Source organism: Mustela nivalis (genome assembly GCF_964662115.1).
Source record: "Mustela nivalis genome assembly, chromosome: 6".
Lineage (NCBI taxonomy): Eukaryota > Metazoa > Chordata > Mammalia > Carnivora > Mustelidae > Mustela > Mustela nivalis.
In genome coordinates, this window is record NC_139025.1 from 95,618,152 (window position 1) to 95,626,129 (window position 7,978).

General features: G+C 38.1%; 1 long non-coding RNA gene across 1 annotated transcript; it reads right to left on the bottom strand.

Moving 5' to 3' along the window:
* LOC309867816 lies at positions 1 to 5,027 on the bottom strand. Its single transcript, XR_014313332.1, has 3 exons — positions 4,857 to 5,027; positions 1,462 to 1,555; positions 1 to 66 (listed from the first exon to the last, which is right to left on the bottom strand). It is a non-coding gene; the product is annotated as an uncharacterized lncRNA (long non-coding RNA).
* Positions 5,028 to 7,978: the final 2,951 nt, after the last annotated feature.

Genomic DNA, 7,978 nt, shown 5'->3' on the forward strand with positions numbered 1-7,978 from the left:
CATAACAGAAAAATGTTGTCATCATCTATTGTATATCCAGGACTTAGAGCACCCAAGAATTCCATCCTGGGAAAAGAAGTGAGACTCAGATCTAGTTTCAGTCTCCTGAAACTTCATTTCTGCAAAAGACATAGCCAAAACTAAAACCTACTTCAAGTGCTGATGTTACTTTGAATTATTATTTAAAAGTGCTGATGTTACTTTGAATTACTACGAATTACTGAATTATTTGAATTATTATTTCCTATATTTCCTGCCTCATATGTACCCCATTCTCTGCTGAAACATGCAGGCACAGGTAAAGGATAGAAGCCTGTTCTGCGTAGGTTCAATTATACAATACCTGAATATAGTAAAGTCAGAAAATAAAAGTTAACAAGATCACCCTTAGAATACAATTCTATAGGAAACAATAACCCCTGGTATTTGAATATATCCTTTCAGATAATTTCTGAAGTAAACATAAGTATATGAAAATGTTTAAGCAGAGTGCCTGGGTGGCTCAGTGAGTTAGGCCTCTCTGCCTTCAGCTTGGGTCATGATCTCAGGGTCCTAGGACCCAACCCTGCATTGGGCTCTCTGCTCAGCAGAGAGCCTGCTTCCTCCTCCCTCTCTCTCTGCCTGCCTCTCTGCCTACTGGTGATCTCTATCTGTCAAATGAATAAAATTTTAAAATCTTAAAAAAGAAAATATTTAAGCATAAAAAGGGTTACACATATTGCTCTATAACTTGTTATTAATATATCATGAATACCCTAACATTTCAAGAAAGATAAACCTGTATCATAACTTTTATATGTCCATATAGTGTCACATTTTATGATCTTGGCAAAATTGACTTAACCAACTTTGGGATTCTCTTAATCTTTTTTTTTAACATATAATGTATCATTTGAGATTCTCTTGATCTTACATATAAATTAAGAAAATAGTGATAAGTTTAAAACTGCCGAGTAAAATGGTTGACAGAATTAAACCAGTTATCAGTGTTTTTTCTGTAGTGTTTGAATGTTTAGATTAAGGATTCTTGACCCTAGTTCTGCCTATCTCAAGAAGATACCACAAAAGATCAAAGCACAACAAAGTGTTGTAGTGTCAGATCTGTAATTCAAAGATTTAAGAACTACCTGGGACTGGAGGCTAGAATCCAGTAAGAATTCCAAGAAGCAGAATTCAACTCCAGGTATTTGCCCTAGCTTTAGTCTCTCAGAGCATGTGTTTAATCAGGGTGATCAGCTGAAATACGGACTTAAGATGCATTTCATCATAGCAAACTGTAAATGACTTATGAAGGGCGAACCACCACCAGCTCCTCATCTTTAAACCAAGCAAACCCTCTTAACATAAGAACTAAGGTTTTTTCAAACTACCAAATTCTAGCTACTAAGAACATGGGGCCCCAAAACTTAGGAGGAGATTAAAAATCCAAACAAAGTAAAAATAGTTTTCTTTTACACTTACCTCTGGTATCAAAAGAATCAGCTTCTATCTAGAAATTAGTTGAACTACACGATCTACCAACTACCTGAATACCAACTTTCCAGATGTATCATCTCTGGAAAATAAAAAGTAAGCAAGTAAATAAATGACTTGAATGCACACCAGCCTACTCCCAAGTCACACCCCTATAGCCTCAAGGAAAATTAACCTCAAGGAAAACTTCATTCTGTATATTAACTTCTAGTCAGTAATATAAATTGACCCATCTATTCGGAGAGCATCATGAAATGCCCAATCTCAGTATCACATTAGGGCAGGACTCTTACACAAGATCAACTTTTGTATGAATTTAAAGTTTTGGGACACCTGGGTGGCTCAGTTGGTTAAGCGTCTGCCTTTGGCTCAGGTCATAATCCCACAGTCCTGGGATAGAGTCCCACAACAGGCTCCTTGCTCAACGAGGAGCCTGCTTCTCCCTCTGCCTGCCTCTCCCCATTCTTGTGCTCTGTCTTTGACAAATAAATAAAATCTTTAAATCTTTAAAAAAAAAAAAAAAAGTTTGGGGGCACCTGGATGGCTCAGCCAGTTAGGTGTCTGCCTCCAGCTCAGGTCGTGATCCCTGGGTCCTGAGATTGAGCCCACATTGGGCTCACTGCCCAGTGGGGAGTTTGCTTCTCCCTCTCCCTGTGTCCCCTCACCCCTGCTTGTGTTCTCTCTCTTAAATGAATAAATAAAATCTTTTAAAAAATTGATTAACTGATTAATTTAAAAGTTTGGGTAAAACAGTACAATAAGACTAACCACACTCTGAAAGGATACAAGTCAACAGTCTCACAACAAGAGAACAGGTATGGAAAAAGGAAGGAGCTGTGTGCTGGCTGCAACCAGAGCTTGACAGCCATGGGGAAAATTCAGCAATATGGGGCATAAAAGGCATGGGATACTGCAACCTCTCCAAGTCCATATGGTGTGTAACTACAGAAAACCCTTGTAACCAGTCACTAAATTCACAAAATCCTTTAAAAAAAAAAAGGTAACCCATAAGATAAATAAGAAGGTAATCTGAGGCCTGAGGCCCCTGCTGGCTCAGTTGGTAGAACATGAAACTCTACCTCAAGGTTCTGAGTTCAAGCATCACTTTGGGAGTGTAGTCTACTTTTATAAAAATGAGAAAGTAATCCAAAATAGTTAACATTTTTTTTCAAAGCGTGTTTCAATTTCATTTCATCCAACATTGATTGTATTTAGCCTTTACTCTTGGTAAAAATTAATCACAATCAACTAAAGAAAACCTTCCTCTGACAAAGCAAAATTGTAGCATCATTCAGAGCCCAACGTGGCCACAAGATGGCAATATAAGAAAAAGTATAATTTCCTCTTCCAACATTTGGTGTAATCTAACTTCTAGGTGAAACAGGCCGAACACAAAATTCATCACTGCAGGCAAACTTCAGACTATTCCATGTTCACCAGATTACTAACTAGAAAGTTTCTTATATTGCATTTAATGATAATTTAAAACTTACTACTAAAAATATTACAATTATATCTTTACCATGTTCCTTTTCATGCATCAATGTGAAGATTTAAAAAGCTATAACCTCAGATATAATCTAGCTAGAAAGACAAGATTCATGAATATTAGTGTCCATGCAGTAGAGCAAGCAACGCTAAGAATAAGAACCACTGGTCACAGATGTCTTCATGAAGAAAAAAGGTACAGGTCTTGAATGAGCCTTAAAATTGTACTTAAAATAATACCATATTGTATAGTTTAAAGTTGCTAAGAGAGATCTTAAAAGTTCTCATCACAAGAAAAAAAAATTGTACTGTCCTATAGGTAACACCACATTCATTCATTCATTAAAATTAAAATTAAGTTAAAAACTAACTTCCTGGGGCACCTGGGTGGCTAAGTGGGTTAAAGCCTCTGCCTTTGGCTTGGGTTGTGATCCCAGGGATTGAGCTCCATATGGGGCTCTCTGCTCAGCAGGAAGCCTGCTTCCTCCTCTCTCTCTGCCTACTTGTGATCTCTATCTGTCAAATAAATAAATAAAGTCTTTAAAAAAAAAACCTAACTTCCTCAGTCAGGCACATTGTAATTGCTCAATCAGTAGTCACATGTGGCTAAGGGGCACAATATTGAACAATATAGAACATTTCCCACAGTAGTCACATGTGGCTAATGGCCACGATACAGAACAATATAGATCACACAAAGTTCTGTTGGACAACAGTACCTTAAAGGATGAGTATAACTAAAATATACTGACAGAAAGGAAACAGTAGCTATCATTCTTAAAAATTCCTAATTTCTATCAAGAACTGTACAAATCACTTCACTCAAACTTTACAATCTTGTATTTACATGGAAATCTGAGACTCAGAGGAGTTAAATAAATTTTCTAAGGTCACCCAGCTATTAAGAGCTAGGATTTAAATCCAGTTCTGTCAATAATCCCAATTTTCACTTCACCATACCACTTCCTACATGAAATAAGAAGCAGAGCTACAGAAGATGGTTGGTTTGCTTTGGCACATATAGAGAATGCTCTGGAGGCTCAGTAGGTCAGAAAGAGACTGAGGTGTTTTAAGTACCTGAGATATGCGATCAAAGTGTTATTTTAACTCCTGTCCTAGAGTTGAATACTGTTTTAATTATGCAAAATGTTTTCAGAGGAGTAGCATATTAGATTAACCAAGGAAATAGAGACGAAATAAGCATTGAAGTGCAAGGTTTCTAAAGCTTTAACACTGTCTCCCTCAAAATCCCATGATCCAAGTATTCCCTACAAGAGAATAATTATATATACACCTAAAGGTGCAACTTCTCTATTCTCACAAACCTAGATTGTAACAGTTCTGGTCTCTGTATCCTTGGCACATAACCTAAAGTTTAGGACACAAATCCTGATATTAAACACATGACCCCTCTCCTAGGATGAGATGCTCCCTGAAGGATTCTAGCTATGCTTCAGGAAATGTCACTGTACCATGTGAAGGCCACTTCATATTTACTGAGCATTTAGGGAGCTTAAGCAAATATTTTGTAAATACTTCATAAACTATCAATGACCCACTCATTTTGTTCCCTGTGAGAAGTAAATGCTGCCAAGTGCTGGTGCTCATGGCCAAAAGGTACCTTTTACAGATGTGAACAGATGCTTCATGAAGACCTGATACAAACTCCAAATTGATAATACCAAATCATTTGATGCTTCTGCTTTAAGATTACTACCACTGCTCAGTTTTACCCTGTTCCATGCCAATTACTCAGTGCCCACTCTGTGTCTAGCATTATAGGATACAACAGGAATTCAAAGAACCTATTCTTTTTTAAATAGAAATGACAGATAGGCATGGGTGAGACAGAGAGAACACTTAAAGCCTATCTTAGTCAAAGTTCAAGTACTTGCTTTATGATCCCATCAGCCTTTAACCATTCCTACTGAGAATGTCCAAATCCCAGCCTACTTGATCGTTAGGGCATCTATAGCAGATGTTACAGATGCTTTCACAGTGCCACTTCCGGACTGGCACCCAGGGGTCTGAAGACCCAGGCCTTCCTTCCTCCATGGATTCTGTCTTCAACCTGAAACAAAAGGAAAACAACACAAAACTTCATCTAGGAAGTAAAAGCAGACCTGTCACTTGTCATGGCTCTCTTTCAGGGATAGCTCTGTAAGACGCTGCTATCAGAACAGATTCCAAGTTTTGTTTCCCACTCACTGTCAGCTACTTTAGAAATAGTGATTGTTTTAACCTCTGAGAGCATATAGAAAATAAAAGTGGGGAGTCCTTTATTGCTCAATCAAGACATTTATGGTGTTGGTTGGTTTCTAGTCATCACTGTGTACAAAATAAATATAAGTAACAGGAAACACTGCATGTTTAGTCCTTATAAATATATCAAAACCCACCTGAATGTAATATGTGACAAATGACTCATACACACATATGTTGGGGGAAAACAACAAGATTGTAAACTACCTAAATGTTGACCAATAAAGGTTAAATAAATTACGGTATGTACATACATTAGATTACTGTATAACCATTATAAAGAATGGGGATGGGTCCACCTGGATGGCTTATTCGGTTAAGCCTCTGCCTTTGGCTAAGCTCATGATCCCAGGGTCCGGGATCAGGCCCTGCATCAGGCTGTCTGCTCTGTGGGGAGCCTGCTTCTCCCTCTCCTGCTCCCGCTCCCTGTGCTTGTGCTCTCTCTCCATCAAATAAATAAAATCTTTGCAAAAAAAAAAAAAAAAAAAAAAAGAATATGGATATTCTTTATTTACTCATTTGAAAATCCTAAGTGGGAAAAGGTAGATAACTGGTAGAGAATGTACAGAAGACAGGAGGGTGAAATACATGTATTTGATTATACTTACATAAAATACCTCACAAAGGATACAAAAGAAACTGTTAATGCTATTACTGGGGAGGGGAATTAGGTGGCCTAGGAGACTTCATGATACATACTTTGATCCCTTTTTAATTTTGAACCATGTGGTGCTCGCTTCGGCAGCACATATACTAAAATTTTGAACCATGTGAACTTATTATTTTCAAAAAATAACATAACAATAAAACTTGAGAATTATAAGGATTATGAGAAGTTTACAACCATCTATTACCACATTTCATTCCACATTATTTCTTTCACATCTTGTATCTGGAAGAATAATGAACACCTACATTATATTCAAACTGATATAGATCAAGGAGGAAAATGGGAACGTTACGAGGCAAAACGTTTTTATAAGAAGAAAGATATCCAAAATAAATGTAGTGCTTACTTCTAGAAGGTATCTTACATTTATTATAATACCAGCCTTCCTACATTTTGATTTTCCAAAGGGGAGCCTAGTCATGGTTCACTGACTCACCCAAGGTCCCTGGAGGAGTAACCTGTGGTGCTAGTATTTGATAGGCTTGTCCTGAGCTAAGACCCCTGATTTTTCTTTAGTGTATCTTGGGCTTTTTAGGGTACCCTCACTGCAGTGGCCACATTAAAATTGGGAGCTCCTCTTAGGGCTCACTAAAGTCATCAACTTCAGAGGTTGCTGCCTAGGCTCACTAAGAAAGCTGGAATGCTCTGAGCAAAGACCAGGGCAAAGACAATGTTTGCTACATCTCCCTCAATCCCAGCAAGGACCTGGGCCCTGCAGAATAAGAGAGTTATAGTGTATTGGTCTGAAACTCCTCCCAAGATCTACCCTCTCACCCCAAGAGATGTTAAGTAGAACAGCGTGTTGGGATAACAATACCTTTCCCTCCAAGCAAAATGAATCCAGGCGTTTTCCAAGAACACAGGCCCTCGATACATGAAGCAGAGTCTATTGTTTCTGGGTCACCGGGTCTCAGGGAAGGAAGGCAGACCCAGTGCTGCAGAGGGCCACGTGGAAACAAGACAGAGCATTTCCCTGCCTTCCCTCAATCTCCACACAGCCGAATTAATGCCCTTGTGACTCACACATAGTCCAACACTTGCTTGAAATAAAGGCCTGCCATCAGGATACAAGGTTCAAATGGAAGAGAAATTCAAAACAGTTAGGGAGCAAAATTAAGTGCACACTCACCAGCCCACCACCAAAACTGAGAGAGTAAGTGTAGAGACAGGAAGCAGTTTTCAGAAGTGGCCTCAGAGTCTGATTGGCTGATAAATTAAAAGCAGTTTCCCTTCTCCTTTACCTTAAAGGGTACGGGAATGAGGCAACCCCTTCCTTCACCTATTTGTCTCATGGAACAGTGATGCTACTTGCCCTATTTTTAGATTGAATTTTTTTAAACCAAGTTTCCTTTTGAGGTAACTTAACACAAGGTACTTAACACAAGGTACTTAACACAAGCAAACACAGGCTAATTCAAGCTGTATATACACATTCTTGCTTAGATGGCCCTACTGTAAACAATTTTCATTCCTTTAGGATCATTTCCTAAATTTTCTGACCTTAAAATGGTTAATTTATGCAAGGTAACAGGTTTCATTATTAACAGTCTAGATCCACTTAAATTAGAACTTACCTTCAGGGTAATGTTCCAGTTAAGGAGCCTAGTGAACAAAAGATGGGTGTGGTTAAGGGTTTAGGTTTTGAAGTAAAATTTAGCTGTATAAACCTTACTAAACTAAGCCTTATCTTCTTGGCATTTTTGGCCAGTTACTACCACTAGTTCAAACTCCTTTGTCTTTTCTCAATTCTTCACAAATTTACTGTTTCTTAGTCTAAAAGTATAAACTCTTCCTGCCCTGGTCACTTCTTCTGGTCTTCATTCTCTTGTGAAAGCTCCTGTGTAAGTTAAAAATTCAATAAAATTTGTCTCCCCCCCCCCCCATTAATCTCTTTGTAAGGTTAATTTTCAGACCCTGCCAGGGACCCTAAGAAGGTTGCCTTAGAGTAGCAAATGAAAATCCCTATTTAAAAAAAGAAAGAAAGAAAGAAACAGAGAGAGAGAGAGAAAGAGTAAAAGAAAATCTCTATTTCAAGGTGCTGTCCTAAAATATTTTAGGACATTTCACGTAAGTTGTGATAGTTTG